Source organism: Megalopta genalis, chromosome 6 (genome assembly GCF_051020955.1).
Source record: "Megalopta genalis isolate 19385.01 chromosome 6, iyMegGena1_principal, whole genome shotgun sequence".
In the NCBI taxonomy this organism is placed as follows: Eukaryota; Metazoa; Arthropoda; class Insecta; order Hymenoptera; family Halictidae; genus Megalopta; species Megalopta genalis.
Genome location: NC_135018.1, coordinates 24954932 through 24974219, shown reverse-complemented (window position 1 = coordinate 24974219; position 19288 = coordinate 24954932). Strand labels below are relative to the sequence as shown.

Sequence of the window (19288 nt, the reverse complement as noted above, 5' to 3'; positions counted from 1 at the left end):
TGACGAAGCCGCCGCCGTCAGTTACTGTTCGTGCACGAATGCGACGAAACGCCCGGGCGTCTTGGCGGGTTTTCGCTCGGAGCTGCGCTCACGAGATCAGTTCGGGAACTAGGAAGCGGAGGTGACGTTTCATACATAGAGTTAGCCAAAGTAGGAAAGAGTGCGAGCACGTCGGGCGGAAGTTCTTGAGAGGGAACGCGACGAGTCGAGGGACACGAGTCACGCGAGAGAAAGAGAAACAGAGAGAAAGAAAGGGAGAGCGAGCGAGAGAGGAAAGGAAAGCTGTCTGACACCTGGATCTGCATTTTAGTCCAGCTTTGGCCGCAACGATACGCGGACGATTCGCAGGTGAGCGAGAACTGTAAACGACGAGTCGAGTCGCGTTCAAGTCGCGTCGCGCGTCGGCGCGACGGAACACGCGGTTCCTCTCCGTCTCGCTTTCTCCTACTTTGCCCATGGGAAATTCCATGGGGGGATTCCTGTCCTATCGGTCTCTCCTGACAGACGGGTATCTCGATCGGTCGCCGGGATCTTCGCCGTCTCTCTGTGTTTCCTCTCGCCTGGTAAACGGTTCCGCTCTCGTCACTGTCACGTAAATTCGAGGGGAAAACTACGCGGCCGTAGTTGCAGCTCTAGATTGCGTGACAGGTTACGTACGGCCACCGAAAATGACCGACAAATATTTGACAGCGTACTGACGGAAATTCGCACGGCGAGCCGCGTTTCCCCAAAACCAGACGAGATGAGACGCGGATCGTTATCGATGCTACTACCCTTTCCTATCGAAATTCCGAAGTACTTCACGGTCCGGTTTCTAATCACCGTAACATCACTTCGTTAATTCAAGCCACGCTATATCGAAATGTTTTGTGATTTCTACGGGTACATGATCGTACTCCGTCTCAGTTTTGTTAATTTGTGAAAACGTCGGTTATAGTTCCAAAATGTAGTTCCTCTGCACTAGTTCCAAAACTAAAGGGAGTTCTCTTCAGGTTCCGTGGAGTAGATGTTCTATTGTAGCTAATTGATTCACCTGTTGTGGGGCACTGATTCGCAAGGAAAATGGAGTTAGTTATGAATGATGTGCCGTTCCACCTTGGTGTAGAGCGTTCAAGTTCTTAATGAGAAATATCGGGAGATCTTTTTCTATTCGTTCGAATCGATTATTGTCGAGACGGATGAGTGTCCACGAGAATTAACGATGGAGCTGAGCTCGTTGGAGCCGAGTCTTTAGACTCGTGTCCATCGGCTTCCTGAACATATGTACGTAGCGGAAGACCCTCGCCTCACGACCTTGATCGCTGAAGCTGATATAGCGGTATACTCGAGCAGCGCGCGTCGATAATTCCTGTCGTGCATTCTCTGTCTCGTATTCGTCGTCTTCGCGCCAATCCCCTTGTTCCCTATCAGCTGTGCTCGCGATGTCTGTTTACAACGTATTCCTTTTCGCTTCTCTTACTTACGTTGAAACGCTGCGCGACTTCGCACGTTCGCTGCCAACCGTCGCATAGTATATATGCGTGTCATACACGATCGTAATTTTCTACTTTATGTGAAGATAACTCGATTCATTTTATTCCTGTCGTTACTTAAAGTTATGGCTAGGTTACGAATTTTTACGCAAACTTTTATCTGTCTAGTTAACTCTATAAAAAATGAAAGTGAGAACTTTCACTTTTCTTGCTGAAACAGTATGTCGCGAGCGATGAATTTTCATCGGTTGCCTCTGCAGTTGTTAAGTATGTGGATAGAGCGATCATTTGTGCCGGTTTTTACACATCCGACATTGGAAATGTTTCATATTGATTTTTAAGAAGTTGGAGGAAACTCGATGATATATTTACTTTTATTCCGGGTGATGGGAACAGATTTGTTATTACGAAATGAATTTTTGTGTTTAAGTTTTTGTACAGATGACTATACAAGTGAGAATTTTCATAAAGATTCGCAATCTAGTTATAGTTTTAAAATTGATCTGAAGAAAAGGATTCTTAGGGTAAAAGTGAAGTCAAATGTCTGACTACGACACATAATTACGTTTAGATACACATAAGCGACAATCACAAAGAAGTACAAAAATATTAAGTAATATTATTACAATATAATAATATTAAATATTTAGTACAAAAAGTTAAATTAACGAATTGCGTAATGTCCAGAAAAGTAACTTTCCTGTGCTAAATTTCGTCCACATTTTTATGACGATACATACGTATTGACTATTGTACCACCGGGTATAAAAATCTTAATTAAATTTTATAGTGCTGATTGTCAATTATTTTTTCAATTTTTGATGAGAAATAAAGTAATAAAGGCATTTGATGTCGATGATATCGACGAGAGTCGTAATAATAAAGGCATTTGAATGTATTTCTCTCTGGTTATATATCATGGTTTTGTGTTTTAAATTGATTTATGTTTTCAGGTACGTAAACGAATATGAGAAACACTGTTAACGTTTCTAAAGGGTGCAATATTTTAGATACTCTGCTTTTGAACCGGAATTATCTTTATTTAATAAAAAAAAGAAAAATATATTTTAGTATCTTTTGTAAATTGTCAAATTAAACGTGCGCTTTAAGTACTTCAAATCCACTCTTGGAAAAAATATTTTTAGGTGCAAAATTGCATAGAAATGAACGTTTTTGCCAGTAAAACCTTGCATGTTTTAATGAAGTATTCAAGCCTCGGGCGCCGTTCGGGTTAATCTGACCCAGAAGCAGACGTTTGCTTTCATTTGTAATTTTTTCCTTGCTGAAATATATGAATTACTGTTAATATGAACAGTATGTGTATATTGCACGCGAACTAAAGACTAGATTTTCTCCAGAATTGAATGTCAACTGCGTTCCAATTTAGTTGACAAAATATTAATGTCCTAAATTCCCGAATAGTGTATATGGTTAGTGAAACCATAATAGAATTCAAATGTTTTGAATAATATATGATTCAATTAATAATTGCTTAACTGTTCTTCCCTGTACACATTTCCCAAGTCTTTAGAAGGTCTAGCCTTTTGAGATTCGTCAGACGTTCAACTGGATCAGTCTTTCTCTTTCGAAAAATTCAAGAATGTTGTTAAATTATTTCCGATTTATAAAAAATTATTATAAGAAGAGATACGTTTGCATTTATCTCTTATTTTGTACAATAGATTTAGAAAGTATTTATTTTTACGAAAATCCGAAAGAGATGATTTTCTAGTTCCATTTTCGTTTAACATGCGCATTCGGTTTCAAAGAATTACCTTCGGTAATTTAGAAGTACTCTTGGAAATTGTTTGCAGCAGTTCTGCGAAAGAGAATTACAGAAAGCTAATATTTGAGGAATTCGACGTTTACTCGCCTATACAACACCATTTTCCTCAATTTTAGTAGAGGAACACTTGATTCATGTTGGATATTTTTAGAAATAAAATTTGCATACGCCTCCTAAATAATTACGTGTAGCACCAATAAACACCGGAACTATTTATAGCGATAGTTTAGTTTTATTACTAGACTGCCGGTTTTATGCATTTATGCTAAAATCGACCAAACAATGAAAACATTAAAAGAATTTAAGAAATGTTCTTTGTTGAATCTTATTTGACTTCTATTTCTTCAAATTGTTTTAAAAGATAATTATTCTGCATTAAGATCCGCACTCTAATTATTACAATACCGGAATAAATATATAATTTTGTATATCGACATTATGTAGCAGTATTCATTTAATAATAAAAAACAAATTTATAGCACATTCGCATTTAGAATTAGTAAGTTCATGTATTAAACACAAAAAAAACGCGTACACATCCTCTGTAACTTTACACCTTGAGAATTCACATCACAAGAGAATTCTCGTCAAAATTGACAAAATTTTATGATAACGATCAGTTCTGATTTATCTAATTCCCACTTCTCGTGCATAAAAAAAACTAGAGCACTGGTATCTTCGAAAAAATAAAAAAAAATATTTGTCGTTGCAGAGAGCAGCGCAATACTCGTTTGCTTTGCGGCTCGCATATTCATTCGTTTCGGCAACCTAAGGTTTCTAACGCTTCTTAGCAACCTCTTTCTCAAGGTTTCCATGCTAGTATTAAGACCAAGATGGGGATTTCAAACGCGACGTTATTTTTCGCAGAATTGAAATCATTCCCTTACAATTCCACCTGAATGCCAACGGCAAGGCAACGCGAAATTATACACCGCGGCACATCGTAAAATGACTCGTCCGTTTTTATCTTCGAATATCCATTATTGAACGTTATTAGCAATCTTAGTGCATCAACTATTCAACATCGTTTACGAAAATCGTATAAATCACATTGTGTCTATTGTGAAAAGATTTATGAAGGAAACTGTTCCCTGGTGCAGCAGCACGTTCACTCGTGTCACGAGTTTTCCTTCTACCTTGCATACTAGTGTTTACACGTTAAAAGTGATAGGACAGTGTTACAACACACCTTCTGTGGATACAACAATAATTCCGTGCATGGAGCAGCCGTCATTAATTGATCGCGTGTGTTCATCGTGACGCCTCGACATGGAACGGAGGAAAGAAAAAATAAATGAAATTGACGCTGGGACGTTCCAAGGTTCAATCAGAAAAATCAATCGGCAGAGCACGCCGGATTTAGAAATCAATGTAAATTATTTTCAACGTCGCTCTCGCGTTTTGTCTCGGATCCGGTGCTCCGTTCAACTAAAAATAAGTAGTTGGAAAACCGGATCTCGACAAGTCTCTCCGCCATTGGGTTCCAGTTCTTTCAGTCGTTAAAGGCTTTCAGCGTAACGACGCGGTCGAACATGGAAGTGGTTCTCAAAAAGAAAATAGCTTCCCGACGACGTTCGTTGCGGTCCACGCAATTTTTAATTTGCTTTGACCAAGGTCTAATACAATTATTAGTAGTTGAATTTTCAAGAAACCTTGCGCTGAGTTCGCTAAATAGTTTGTTTGCACGTTTTGAACCGGCAAGCTCATGATGTTTGACATAGTCATGACATAGTCGTGTCGCGTGGAAGCTGCAGAAAGTGAATATAAAAGCTTGTTTTTGTGGAAACACTAATAGTACAACTTAAATTTTCTATTTTTCTTTAAACCTTCGGCTAAAATTATGTAGAAATCTATTGTACGATTCGGAAGAATGTAACAGACAATTAATTGCAGTAAAACTTTCTTGATGCCTCTGTTATAAATATGGAGAAGTATAAAAAGAATCTAATTTCTTATTTGTTGTACAATTATAGCGTCATAACAAAAATTATTATTTACGACGTTTTAATATAAGCAAGGCTATTTAATTTTTAATTCTGATTTAGACGTGTTTTTTCATGAGATTTTGATCGGCTAATATTTAAAGAAGTACATTTTTATTTAAGCCCCTGTCCACAGTCTAATTATTGCAGGACTGCAGATTTAAAGATTTATGAGAAAAACGAGTAGGTGCGATTTGAAGAAATAAAAAGGTTACAAGAATTAGAGAGTAGCAATATGCTACTTTCGTTCTAATAAAATTGTTAAAGAAAGAAAGGTGTTCCTAATTGGTTCTTATGTTTTTAAACAGTTGCAGAACATTTTTATTTTGCATGAAAATCCGCAGTATAGGCACGCTCCCATCTCATGCGAATGATCTTCATCTATTCCTATCAACAAGTCGAAAATATCTAAATAAAGGAATAACGCTTTTTATAAATCAATCATCAATAGCGAATATTTTTCTATTTCGTGCGAACATTCGTAAAAGGCCAGGGACCTTTGAAGATTCCGGGTTTCAAGGTGAGGATTAATCACGTTTACAGACCGGTTTCTTTCGGTTTAAAATAGCTCGTAGTTGATACTAGTCTATTGCGTGAGCACGGGTTTGCTCAAGTGGTAAATTTTATCACCTAGGATCTGAGAAGTTTGCAATAACCTTATACAAGCAGAGACTCTTATCTATTATGCGGGACACCTCGATCATTCTTCGCGCGGCAGAGTTTTAACAGTTTCGCAAAAATTTCGTGCAAACTCGATTCCCGTCCGGCTGTTGTTACAATTTATCTTTTCAATGTTTAGACAAAGGTCTCGTCGTTCCGGGCACGGCGGTTCCTATTAATTCCAACTAAATTAAACATCCGCCTATCTAGCATGGAATCCGATTTCACGATATTTGTAGAGACTTGGGCGTATGATTTTGTCATTGTCACAAAATATTGTTGCTGCATAAATTCGGAGCACAACGATAACAAAGAATACATGTCCTGGGGAAATTGAACTCGCAACTGTTCTGCCCCGACCGAATGAACAGTAAATTCTCCTTAATTTTCCTTCAGCTTGTAAACAAAAATGGACAATTTGGGAAGAGTGGATACGATTATTCGAGCCTTCCATCTCGCTTTTATAATTGTTGACTATCGGAAACTATAAAAATGAGCCGCGAAGTTCAAATAATCGTGTCCTCACTTCCCAAATTGTCCATTTTTGTCTACAAGCTGAAGGAAAAGTGGTGAGGATTTACTGTAATTGGCATGCGAATGAGAGGTACTTTTGTTACTTTATTAACGATAAAAGGCGCGAGTTTTATTAGGACGACGAATGTTGACATTGTTGCGTCAAACAACTTTCTTCGATTAAAAAACCGCTTAATAATCGTTAAACAATAAATTTTGTCGTTCGAATCGCAGATCTGTGAATCTTAACGCAATGTAAACCTATACATAATTAATAGTAATCATGTTTTTGTGATCGATGAGTTGTTTCATTCCTTTGATTAAAACCTACAAATTTGTGTTACTTATTAGTCAGAGTTCGATAGTAGGATTAATTAACATTAAAGCCTTGGATTAATGTATAAAATATTTGCAGTATTATTAATGGTACTGATTGCTTAACACTCACTGACACTAGTATTTGACTAGATTTTGAAGTTCATTTTTATTGTAATATTTTCAAATACAAAGAATTATACTACAATCTTAAAAAAAAAACAAAAAAGCATTTAAATACCAGTCATTATAATAAATGTTAATTTTCTCGTTTTGGTTTCATTAATTTTATTTATTGTTCAAATTAGACATTCAATGTGTTTAGAATTATGTTCTCAGTCTGATTCGCTGATATCTCGATGACGAAAAATATTTACGGTGTCATTAGTGTTACTATTTGATTATTAAGAGATTACGGATCTTCATGCAAAATAAAAATTGTCTACATAAAGTGCGGGGCATACGAGCCGATTTATTATTATTTTTCTTTCGTTAATAATTAGAATATAAGTTCAAATGAATACATCAAGATATAATAGAGTCTTTTAATCTCTTTTTGCTGTTTTATATGGTACTCATTTCTGCTATAATTGCATAAAATCCGTAGTCTAACTATCAATTGCAAATTAGGTCGAACCAAGTGATTCAGAGATTATTAATGCCCAGAAGAAACCAAAGTAAACGAATTCAGAAACATTTCAAAGCTTCCCTTTTTCGAACAAACTATTTGCTTCGAAGAACTTTACTGCAAAAATTGGTTATCGAGATATGCCCGAGGATTGAACAAAACAACATTTGTTCGTTACTTGATTCTTTGACCCTCCGAATAGTTAGTTCGAACGAAAGAACGCGATCGAAACGACTAGATGGACGCTGTTTCCCGCCGAACAATAGCAGCACAGATCCATCGTTAAATGAAGCCACAGCCAACAGACCGATGACCCGGGTTCATTCTCAAGATGCTGCGGGTTACCGAATGCTAAACGACCAATCTATCCCGACACACATAGGGGTCGCGTGTTGATAATTTGGGTCATGCACTTTCGGCCGTGTGCACGTTTACAGGCTTTACATCGACCCGTAGCGCGTCTCTTTATCAGCTGCTCCGCTCAAAGCAGACCAGCTTCTGGTTCGCTGCGGCTTCAACTAACGAATTTCATTGTGGCACCGTGTTAATTCCAGGCCTACATCCCACCGTCACCGGGTGAACCTTAGATCCGCGCGACGGCGATCATTTCGCTACAATGCGAAATTTTTCCCCGACGACGTTCCGACGCGCAGCTTTAATGAATGAAGTCTGATTTATGATCACGATATTAGATTGCTGCGTGCAAGCCGCTGGCTCTTTATTAATAGTTCAAGTTACATGAATTTTCTAATTAGTTCCGGAACTTACGGAGTCTACGATGCTTATTAGTTTGCGAATGCTTGGGAAATTTCAGAGTAACGTACTCGAATTCGTGGAAAGCATAGAATTTTGCTGGATCAAACGTTTGTTAAAAGTGCCGAAGATCCTACGAAAATTTATGGAAAATCTTAGGAAATTCTATTAATTTACATAAAGTCTATGTAACGTGCTCGTATAGCGTGCAAACATTCACGGTCCGGTTGTTACAATGAATTTCGAATTGGGCGAATATTTGAATCATCTGGTTGAATGAACTACACTGACAGATTTATCGTACATATCAAATTGTTTGCGAAAACATCGAGTGTTGCAATCCTTCGTTCAGCCTTGAACGAAATATAAGAATGTTTTTTCGGAGAACTGATTACGTAACGATGAGTATTAATTGCGTAAAAAATTATATTTTAAAGTTCACCATTCAACCAAATAGTACTAATAGTATTGGATAAATAGTGGTACCGTTTTTAAGTACACCGAACAATGAAATAATTAAAATGATGTTTTCCATCAATCAAGCTGACATTCATACTTACATATCAGACCAATATTCTCAAACGAGTCGTTTAACCGGTTAAACTCCGTAAAATGGCTGATAATATTCGTCCCACTTACGGAAACAAATGGTTACGAGCAGATCCTCCACTACCTGAGAGATTACCAACGGGAAAAAGGTTGCGTTAATGTTAAGCGCATCAGTGTACCGCCGACTTCCGAAGGGAACATGTCTGACCACGTCGGTTAGTCATTCCGCGAGCGTTTTAAGGCTGCGTAATATTTATACTGGTGACAATTGTGTTTTAAAATGCCGAGTGTGTGTTACGAAACCTCTCGCGTCAGTCAGCTTTGAATCGTCATCGTGCGATATCAAATTAATTATTAATCAGTTCGCCGGAAAGGTTTTCTCCGATTGCGGCACAGTTGTAAGTAGATGTTCGATTTGAATTTAGTTTTTCACTCGGTGTCGAGGACGTTGAATTGAGTTCGATTTAAGAGATTGATTAATGTTTTGAATCGATGGTGATGATCATTTGAAATGTTGGATTCGTTACTTTACCTCTTAGCTTGTTCGTTTTTGTTTAATTCGATGCTTGTTAGTGGAAATGATATGACCTCTTCAATAGTGATACATTCATATTAAAATTAGAAAGTTTCAATAACTTTCTGCACTGTTGGTATTACTACAATTCGTGCTGCCTTTTCTCTGAATTACATACAGCGGAAACGTAAAAGTGGATTATTTGGTGAGAAGGAGTAAGTAGAGTATGAAAATTCAATCTATGGTCTCATCAAAAGTTTGTTTCGCAGATTAAACTATTTCGTTCCACTGGTTGTTTGCCAAATGTAATTGAATAAGCTTAATGATATAGAATTTGTGCTTTGTGGCCGAGTTAATATTAATATATGACGGTAATATTTTTCACTATTCCATTCTACTGGTCGTTCATCAAATGTAATTAAATTCGTTTTTATGTGCAGCTTTCATTTGTTTCTCTGTGCCTACATAATTTAAGAAATACCTAAAACCTTACAGCATTATTCTTTCTTAAAATACATAAAATGTGTTCTTTTCATTTTTAAGGATATTGTATCGTCAATATTCTTTACGTAAGAAGTTCCGTGGAGAGTGTAGTATTTTCGGTATTTACGGGCGACATTATGTTTACTTCCGTGGTTTTAAGGCAGAACCATGAATTCATACATGTACGTTTCTTGAGACTTACAAAGCTGTATGCTGGCATCTTAACCTACATTTCGGCATACATATCTGGATTCATGCTTTTTCAAGAGAGAATATTTTTAACGTATCGTTATAAGAACAGAATATGTTACAGAAATGCTCAATCGAAAATGTAAATTATTGTCGTTTCGAGAATATAAAAATTTCAATTCGATCAACAGTCAATATAGAATTAACCTTTTTGTTAAGTCGTTGACACGTGGTGTCGTTGTTTGACGCCATCATTAATTTACTTCCAGTTATCTATACACTGGCCGTCGTTTTCAATAACATCCTTTTAACCATCAATCAAGTTTGCGATTTCGTTTTCCAGATATTGTTAAGGTTTTTGAATGGAAGACGTCTGTATCAATTAGAGCATCGGTCATTCGATATAAATAGTTTTGGTCGAACCAACCTTGACTTGTCAACGAAGGAAAGACACATATCAAACAGTGTCTTTAGATTAATGATAAAAGCATAACAACCAGTCTCTATAAAAATTTCGCGTAAACAATGATGTAAATACACGATACAAATAATACTATAGATTGTAGATTTTGCAACGAAAATGATGAACAAAAAACAAAACAGCAAAAACATCGGTAGAATTCTATCACATTATACACTATCAACGTGTAATAATGCATAAAAGTGTCGTATAAAATAATCTGACTTAACTTAATAAAGTTTAAAACATCCGTTCGCGAGTCGGTACTTAATAAAAACTTATTAAAACTATCAACAGAATAAATCAATTTCTGTGTAGCTCTGGTTTCTCGTAAATCAACACACCAAACTGTCATTTCTCATAAAGTTCCGCAATCTAGTCATAAACAGCGGAATTTGCACACGATCGAAGCGTCCACATTGTCTCCAAACGATCTCGGAATGTTTCTTTTTCGTTTCGTTGGGTATAAGCAGCGCACCATGCTTGATCAGTCTTGTGCTCGCGCTCAAGTTTCGTCTCTTTCGATCGCGTTCTGTCCTAGATGGTTCGCGTGTCGTTTTCGAATACCAGCATCGGTTACCTCGACGGAAGGATACCGTTTTTCCTATTAGTTATTTAAGCGCACGACTATCGAATGCAGCGAACGCACGGAACCTCGTGCGCGCGTTCGATTCTCCTCCGTGTTCTCGCTTGCGACAACGATTTCATAATTCAGGTCACGCATATCTCGAAGTCCGTTATTATACACGCCGTATCGACTATTGTTTGAATCACTACTTCCCAAACGTCGAGCGCGAAACGGTCCCAACACTGTCGCTGACATAAATGAATACCTCTTAATGCACCGCCGCGCCGTCGCTAATTACGCCCCGAACTCGTGCAATTGTCATATGACGGGAAAGAATAACAATTAAAAGTTAAACACATGCGATTGTCATATAACGGGAAAAAATAACAATTAGAGGTACAATGCTGGCAGGAATAGTAAAATCCGCTGGAACGGTTTCATCATACAAATTTAGATTTTAACGCTCCCATAGGCCCAATTACGAACACGTTTCCTGGGGAGAATCGTAAATGAACGTTTCATTTGTGTCAGCAAATATTAAGGTGCACACAGACGATCTTCCGAAATGAAAGAAAACATTTCGAAAATTAATTTATAATATATAAATGAACGAGTTAGAATCATAGTGGCGCAAGTCACATTTTCCTTGTTGCGATAAATAAGTGTCATTGCTTACTAAGACGTGTATTCTTTTTTTACTAACCAAATTTACTGTTAAGATAATTTAGAGTTAAGTCAATTCAAAGTTATAATTTATTTCACTTGTTTTTTTAACATTTTGGCATGTATAGGTTACATTTTTACGACACTGTGATTCTAATCCATTCACATACATACACTGTATAAATATAAAGAAATTGGTAAAAAACACTTAAACTTTTGCGTGCAACACCTAATTTCGGGTTGAAATTAGATAGATAATTTTTCTAATTATATCGCTGCATTTTTGTGCATCGAGTTACTTCCTAATATCAGGTTGATGCATTCGAAATGTCGGAGTTTTATCACGTGTAAATGTTGTTGTTTGCGACACACGATCTGTTTTATAGTCTTATTGCCTATTGCCAGCTTCATATTTTGCTAAAAAGGATTCTTTCAAAATTTTGTATTTTTGTCATTTATTTTGTAAATCATGTAATCGTTTTTTAAGTCGAGTTTATTCATTCAAAAAAACAGAATTTCTTTAAGAATCGCATTTATTCATTGAGGACTCGTTGGGAAAAGTGTATCGAAGGAATTGAATCACATTTTGATGAAATAAATATCTTCCAAAAAAGATATGAAGTTTCTATTGTTCATTTGAATATGTATGCGTATAGCAGCGTATAAATAGATTAAACTTTCACTTGATTGTCAAACAAAAATTGAGGTCACTTGATTCTCTCGTGGTCTTTCTCTTGTGCATGCATAAAAAATGAAATATAGTATCCAACGTCGATTTTTGCAATTATTTGCCTTCCATATGGACCGTCCGTTGATATTTGATGACTATTATTATAATTACGTTATGTTCATGACTAAACGTTGTTCTCTTCAAACATGCCATACTTGATTTCTTATTAGCGTCCAAAGTCATCAATGTTTCCATCTCATTATTGCTAGACCGATTCCGTTCTATCGCATCCCGAACATCCATTAAGCACTGAAAGCTATTTTAATACATGAGAATCGTGTCACATTGTACGGCGATACTAACAATTTAAATAGGATTTTTGGAAACATTAACATCTATTGTGAACAGTTGGATTTTCTTCCTAGGAGCAGTGTATTATGTGCGTCAGCTGCATTATCTTCTTGACCCTTGCTGTTAATTTGTAATATTTTTATTTGTTTTTTCGACAGGTATTCTTTTCCCCGTAAATAACTAAACCAATAAAATATATAAATAAGTACTTTCGAATCTGATAAACTTTATACGGTTTAAAACTATTTTTACTAGGAGAAGTCCTCAAGTATGACACTCACTTTTTGTGGTGAAATTTTAGTTTTCTTCAGATATTTAATGTTAAATCTGTTAGTAACGAAGCCAGCAAGATAAGCTGGATTTCGGTCCGCGATACCGTGCGACAGGGTGGGGCAGCGGGCATATCAGAGAAGTACTCGCGATTGGCGGAGTGAGGGAGAATCTATGGGAAGACTCACTCACTTCCATTCTTAATGTTCCCCCTCTACTGTTCCCCCACCACTTGTGAGCACTTCTCTGGCATGGCTGAACGTGACGCGGCGCAGCGACTTAACTTTCTGGCTTCGTTACTAACAGCTTTAACATCAAATATCTGAAAAACTATAAGCCATCTTCACTAAAAACCGGGTGTCATTAGATTCTGTTTTACGAGCTCTATCATTGTGCAAAATTTCATAAAGAAGTGAGTGTCATACCTGGGAACCTCGCCTTGTTAGTTGATTGAGCGCGCTTTTAAGGGGGGAATTAACAGACTTAATTGGTTTAACTTGTTTTCTTTTACACAAATTCCTCTTCATAAGGAATGTCTACACTCGCTGAAGACTTGCATCTCCGGCAGAAGCGATTTGCATGTTTTCAAACTGTAGAATTAAATCAATACGAGTTCTGAACCTGCCCATCGCGTAGACATTTTCTGAAAATAAACAGGATCGAAACAACTCGTTGAGAACGTGGATCTGGCTTAATGAATCTCTCCGTGGTTAATCAATACCCGTTTGATAACATTTCTCGGGGCCTGTCGGGTGAATGCACCGACGCACGTAACGTTTCCAACGGTTCGCCGGGACGTTGTGCCAACTTGTACTTCCTCCGTGGGGATCATTTGGCATCCCGCGTTGGATCCCGTCGAATCTTAAGCTGTTCGAGGCTGGGATCTTTTATCGACGATTTGGGTCGCGCACTACGCGCCATTATTTCTCGCGTTAATGCGACCTCGTTCGCGGATATCCTTCACGATCTGTGTGTCCGTTGCGTTCCGTCTGCTCTCCGTTCTGAATCTTGTTGAGAGTAATTGCGTCCAGACTTCTCGGCGATGGAAATCGTTCGTGAAGCACTCTAAGCCTTCTCGCTGATGGAAAGAAACCAAGTTTCGTGAAAAGGTCAATTACAACGGAGTTTAGCCTCTGTGCGCCGTTCATTAAAGTGAATCGAATTATGAACGAGATTGAAACGAAGTTGATAACGAATTAATTAAGGGGAAACGATTTGTGTTCTTGCATTCGTGACTCTTATCTGTTGATTACAAAAGTTCCGGTCTTTTGCCGTAAGGAGGAATAACGCTGTAGAATAATTACTATTTGTTTCAGTAGATTATTGTTTTATTAGATTTGTTTGTTTTAGTAGATTATTTGATGATTGAGAAAAGGGAAAATTTGTTAGTACCGTGAAGGAGAAAATTTCTTTCGTTATTACAAGCAAAAGAAATGCATTAAGATAAACGGAACCAATTACTACTAATGATTCTAAATTGCTTGGCTTAAACAAATTGTATTATAGATAATTATTAACTGGACTAAGCGTGATATAACTATCTGCAAAACAACTGTATTATTGCTATTGCTAGGTTACGGATCTTTATGCAAAATAAAAATTGTAATTCTTGTTTTAATAACTTTAATAAACTGAAAGTAACGTAACAGTTTGCTTACAGCCATGCAAAATTACTCCCCAAAATTACCGAGCGACATGCAATAAAAGGCGGTAGACATTCTTGTACACTATTTCTACAGAAAAAAACGAGCGGTCAATTCCATTCGCGTTAGGTGCATTGCATGCGAATTATGGCAGTGACATTAAAATAAAATGGTCGAAACGTTTCATAAAAAGAACGCTTCGGTTTTTCAATCTGCGATTAAATCTCCACCTTCGCCTCGCGATGTTACAATTATCCATATAATTTCGCCGCAGTGATTTTCCGCGATCACGTTGATTAATTAATAATTAATTTACTGCCGACCTAAATTCTGGTACATAAAATATTGACCAGTCGTAGCCGTGTCGATGGTTATATTGGATTCTCTGGTAATTGCATCCGATCTCGAAATGCATTTTCCGAGCGTTCTAATATTTAACGCCATCGAGAAGACGAAATTCTGTATCTATAAATGTCGGAAACTTGTCAATATTGCGTACAATAACTATATAACATTCAATTTCCGGTTCGTTTCACGATCTCTCGCAATATCATTGCTCGGGTAAATACTTCGTGCTCGATGGAAAATTGTGTACATATTCGCCGGTGAATTCGTCAAAACACAATTCGTTCCGTGTGCTCCCCGTCCGAGCATGAAAAGAAAAATATTACAACAAGGCTTTCAAAGAGGAGAAAAAACGCGAACAGGCCAAGGGAAAATATGGTTCTCTGCCGTCACGCACAATATTTTCCACTTGTAGCATATTATGGTATGACTCTGTTCACGAGAATGGTTATGGTTTAGTGCTGATCAAATATTTTTTAATATCACCAACATCTCTGCTTGTATGGTTCCTTCCAGACTGTGAGATAAGAAACTTGAAAAAATAATATTTTTAAATTTTGTTATCCTGTTAACCAATTGCAATTTATAAATTCCCCCCTCCTAATCCCTTAACATACCAAAAAATTGTAGATCTCTTGACCTAATTACAAAAATGTTATTCCGTTTTAAAAGGCGTTCCGAATACTTTCGCGTCTCACTGCATGTACCAATTACAGATTAATCTTTGAAGTATGTTCTCATGGAGATTACCAATTATACCACCACAAGTCCTTATACGTAAACGATTTAGAAAAAGATTAAAATTTTTGCATACACCACTGTACATATTTACTCGAAAGTAACTCCAGAAGTACACAATTTTAACGTATTAATTCATTGAGTACAAAATTAATGGTAATGTGTATAAATTCATGTATAAATTTTTATGAGTTGATTTATAGAAAATGTATGGAAATTGTTCTTTTTCTATTAGATATTTATCACGATGAAGATGAAAAATATGACCTTATTAAGCATATTTCTATGCTTTTAGAATGATTAAAAAGCTACGTTGGATAGATTAAAATCGAAAGATTAAAATAACTACAATGAATTAAGAATATTACTTTGCGGTAGAGGTATGGGTTTAGACTTGCATCGATTGACAATTAAGCATTAAACAATTAATACCGTGTCCTTTTGCTCAGTAGTTGCGCACAGGTCTGAAAACGCGATTATAGAGAGCAGAGAGAACGATTTCGCGATTATTTCATTGATTGACGACTCGCTTTATCGAGCGTGACCTTTCTGCTTCGCTGTCAGAGCTCACGTATATGTAGTCAGTTATACTGACAGCCGCCTACTTAAGATAGTTTCTCAATCTTCAAAATATACATACAGTGGGTAAAAGAAATATTCGCACGTCTTTGAAAACGACATAACTTTTTTAAAACTGCATCAAATGACTTGAATCTTTTGGAGATGTTAGAGGGACTAGTTTACTAGACAATGGTTAAATATATCTTTTTTAAGCATGCTATTACTTGCAATGACAAAAAAAAAGTAAAAAAAACTCTCATTTTTTCGACTTTTTTATCTCTGCATACAACGAAAATTTAAACAATACGTTTTGTAGATCTCGGTAATTCATGTGCACACTAAAAATTTTATAGAAATCGGTAACCCTTGACGTTGTTATGAGTTACAAAACAATAACACTACCGATTTCAATAAAATTTTCAGTATGCATACGAGTTACCGAGATCTACTAAAAGAGTTGGTAACTTATCTTTTGTCATTCCAAGCACTAACAGCAAAATTAAGAACAACTATTTTAGCCATTTTACGGTAAACTAGTACATCACCAACAAATTTCTAATTATTCAGTTCAGTTTTTAAATATTAATACCATTTTGAAAGGTATATTTTCCAAATATCTTTTTTATCCACTAAATTATCTGCGTTAATTGCAAGAGACAGTGGCTGTATATACAACTATCTCCTTTTCTGATCATTTTAATGAGGTGAACGTAAGACAGTTTCTCAAATTCTTTAAATATTCTTAATGTTTTCGTAATTTATTTTTCATTTTTATCGTAAATGCATGAAATCCGCGGTCTACCGATTAAACTCTTGACCCCGTTGCATCTTGTTAGTGAAAAGATTAGATCGAAAAGTTTAAATTTTAGACAACAGTAACTAATGAAATTTGCAAAGAAAGAATAATATCAATCGAACATAAAGCAATGAAAAATGATATTGTCGAAGTTGTCTCGGAACTGCTACTCGACGTAATGAAATCGACGCGTATTAATCAGGGAGTGCGGATCACGGATGTTGAGTTTTTCCATAAAAGTGCAACAAGACTCGCGTAATTCTTGTAGAACATGGCGCTTTTTTCTTGGCCGGATAGACATTCCAATATTTCCAGACCGGAAAGTGCATCTAGCAACCAATTACAAAAGCGCGGCGTTCAGTGCAATTTGCCAGTAGCAGGGAACGGATCTGGAGTCGAGATTTTCCTCGGGCATCAAGAAATTTACAGGACGAAACAGCGTGCAACGTGGCCTGAAACTGCCGGCCTCTAGCGCGTGCATTAAATATACCGTTAATAACTTAATATTCTTTGAAACCCTTCACCTTTGGCCGGCGACGCGCGGGTCGAACCCCGCTTCGAATTTCCCCCAGCGAAGTTAACCTAATTTTAAAGGCAAACAAAAAATAATAAACTAATAAACGATAAATTGACCGTATCCAACGCGCGTATCGATGAAATATGCCTTTCGACGCGAGGCGGCCAGCTTGCGGCGTTTTCCTCGTTATTTTCCGTAAGTGGGGACACACCACTCTAACGGTTAATAATAATCGATTTTTTTTTATTTACTTAAAGTTTCAAGCTTGCAGAATGTTATATCAAAGCGATATTTCGAAATTCAAACATTTAGCGATTGAAGGTAAAGTTTGAAAGGTCTTACTTCATCAAAGTATAAAAACCGATTCCGCGCAGCTTTTTCAAAAATGTATCATGATCGTATAATTAATAAAATTTATCCTATTTGCACTATTAATAAAGCATATCATAGTAGCACAATTAACACTTTGACCGTCGCGTCATCCATATGCAGGCGACAGAATTATTCAAAATCTAATTCTTAAAAGTTAATTTCTACGCTAATTCATTGTAATTTCTTAATTTTTATTAAGATTCGCTTTTGCGATAAAAATTAAGAAATTACAATGAATTAGCGTACAGATCAGCAAACTTATACGACATCATCTACTTTGCCAACATTGTTACCAAGAGGTAATTTCATTGAATAAAATACCTCAATTTTATGAAATTTTTGTGGATTCTGACGCGGTCGTGAAATTGTTAAAACTTTGTTCATGTCTTTCTCGAAATTACATCTTTCAACCTGGTCATCACGATATCTTTAGAACTATACGACCGATTTGCAATAAATTTTATGGAGATATTCTGCATAGGATATTCTACAATGTAGCGAGTACGATTTTCTTGATGGTTTATGTAAATTATTTAACGTTTTATAAGCATTTGAAGTTTTTCGCCAGCCCGTATGCTACATCTTGGATAACAGTTTCTCGTTTATGAATCGACTAAATTTTTTCTATTTTTTATTCTATCCCAATACTTGCCAACTGTGACGGCCAGTAATCAATGTTCTACAAGAAGGAGTTCCGGAAACTACGAATAGCTTCGCTGTTTTGTACGATTTTTACTTTTACAAAATTGAAAGAAAAAAGCTGAAACTTATATTTATATTCTCTTAGAAAGACTAAATATCCTATTTAGTAATCAGTTACAAAAAGAATTCACAAACTTTTTATCTATTTCTTAACGCCTCAGGGCGGTCTCGACGATAATTAAAGAATTGAATTTCGCCAGTTCCTTCTACGTTGAAACCCGAAATTCCACCTGAAGGAACCGAAACCCCTGCCAACGGGTAACCAAAACGAAGAGAGAGTAGAGGAAAGGGAGAGGTTCTTCCGCGCACACGGTTCTTTCATGTAGATTGCAGCGACAGATGCTCGAAGCTCGAGAGCTGCTCTCGAGAAAGCTCTCCAGGCTCGAAGAAAAACGTCTTTGTGTCGGAAAGTCCGCTAATTAGGGAACAGGTTCCCTCGAAGATGCTGCCCGCGCGGAATGTCATCGCGCTCGTTGAATTTTCGAGTTTCCAACCACGAGAGGTCTCAGGCTTGCAGACATATGACATGTGACGACGTGTGACCGGTGGTGTTACTGCGCGGAGTTTTTATTGCACTAAACTCGCAGGATGGTCCGACTACTTCGATCACTATACCGAGGATTTTTGCGCGAAATAAAAATTGTCCGCACTGGTTGAAGTAACTTCATTCTCGCTTTAATCCATTTAATAGATTAAAGATAAGGCATTGACATTTTTAAATCCTTTTAATGTTTCTTCTATTTTAAATCGCACTTATCCAAGTTTGTCACAAAATGCATAAAATCTGC

General features: G+C 36.8%; 1 protein-coding gene across 2 annotated transcripts in view; it reads left to right on the top strand.

Moving 5' to 3' along the window:
• Positions 1-19288, top strand: part of Gdap2 (ganglioside induced differentiation associated protein 2) — a 115005-nt gene continuing 95717 nt past the window's right edge. Inside the window, exon 1 of one of the 2 annotated variants that reach the window (XM_076523088.1) lies at positions 1-348. The gene's annotated coding sequence lies outside the window, so the exon portion shown is untranslated. Of the gene's footprint in view, positions 349-8852; positions 9057-19288 lie in introns of those variants that run through there. The other variant, XM_076523089.1, reaches the window with a different exon arrangement.